Below are 1,832 nucleotides of genomic sequence, written 5' to 3' on the forward strand. Positions count from 1 at the left end.
CTTGCAAAGTATATTAAGTTAAAACTCTTTGTTCAACTAAAAGGCTAAAGGGTTGTTGTGTGAGCCTAGGTATTAAAAATACAAGGAATTAGTTGTTGAGTAACCATTAGTACTCAAAGGTTCAGATACTTAGTGAGAGATTGGTTCACTAAGGGAAGAGGTTTAGTGTTAGCCTTGAAAACACTAAGTTGTTGGGTAAACTTGTAAAACGCAAAGGTTGTAATCTTATAAATTATAGTGGAATACTCATGTGTGATCTTAAGGAGTGGATGTAGAGAGGATTATTCTCGAACTACTATAAACCTTTGTGACATCTTCTCTAACCCTTACTCTCTCTAAATAATCCTTAATCTTTATTAAATCCTTGTGTTTTACCTAAAACTATTTTTTTCCGCAATTTGAAGCCATCAATTTAATCTTCCTTCTTAGTTCTAAAGGACAACAACTCACTAATAGTTGCCTCTTCTTCAAGAGGGGAAAAATCAAATGCTACAATTACTGGATATATATCTCCCTCTCCTAAAAAGACATACTTAAGTGTTGTAGGCAACTCCTTAATTTCAAGTTTAGGTGGTTCATTAGTAATTTCTATTTCATTTTCATGGAAAATCTAAAGGTTCATTAATGCTTTCATATAAGTGACATTGGAATAACTTCATCTAATTTATCATGAAAGTTTAGGACTTCCTCATCTAGGTTCTCCTCTATTATTTTCAATATTAAAGCAACCTCTAACTTATCATCTCTATCCTATAAATATGTTTCATACGTAAGATAATCTAAGTAATCAATATATGAACACTCATCAATTGAAGTACTAGGAGATATAGTTAGAGAATCAAACACCTTAAGTTCTATAGTCTCTCCCAAGACTGTCATAGTCAGCTTCCTATTGTACACATCAATAATTATTTTGGTAGTTGCCATGAAAGGTCTATGTGGGCGGCGGTTTTGGGCGCGCACTCAAGTGTCTCTAGTAACTACAGCACTGCAATGCTTTTCAACCTAATAGGAACACGCTAACTAATCACAAAGACTAATGTGGAGATGTAGTCGTCACCCGGATAATTCCCCGGAATAATTTTTCTAATTAAATGGCGTTTCTCGATTCTATAAGGAAGCTTCGCCAATCTAGAGATGGATTGGGAAGCCAACTTCCTTATTTTTGTATTCTTTTCTTTAATTTTATTGTTTAACGAGCTATTCTCTATAGATGTAACATATATATTTTTACACACAAATACTACAGCATGTGAGGTCCACCTAAATCTAGCCCAATTATTAAGCCCAACCAAGATTTGATTTATTAACCTACTTTACTAATTAATTATGTACGGGCTATTTCTAGTCTAGCCCAATTAGAAGTTATGATTTGATTCCAATATTTAACCCAAGATAAATGACTTGTTATGCAAATGTCCAATTATGTGATCTTAAATCTAGTATAGCCCAATTGATTCCTTTAAAGCATGGCAAAGCCCATTAGATCTATATTAATTTTAGATTTAGCCAAATTATCATCTGATTAACCTAATAGACTATAATTTTCATATAAGGTCCAGTTTTTTAGTCTAAAGTCTATGTGTCCAAATTTTAATTGGGCAATCATATTATAGTTATTTGGCATATATCAAGCATAAAGCAAAATTAAAGGTGCAAAAAAATTAAATCTAGCTATTACAACTTTTCCTACAACTAAAGAACGAAAGGAAAATGCCTGAAAACTAAGTACAATTCATAAAATCGCCAAAACTACAATGTAAACTCGAGATTTAGGCTAAAATTGCATATAGCCAATTGGTGTAGGGCATAGAACCGATCGGCTCTAAGGG

The sequence above is a fragment of the Ricinus communis genome, chromosome 4 (assembly GCF_019578655.1).
Source record: "Ricinus communis isolate WT05 ecotype wild-type chromosome 4, ASM1957865v1, whole genome shotgun sequence".
NCBI lineage: Eukaryota > Viridiplantae > Streptophyta > Magnoliopsida > Malpighiales > Euphorbiaceae > Ricinus > Ricinus communis.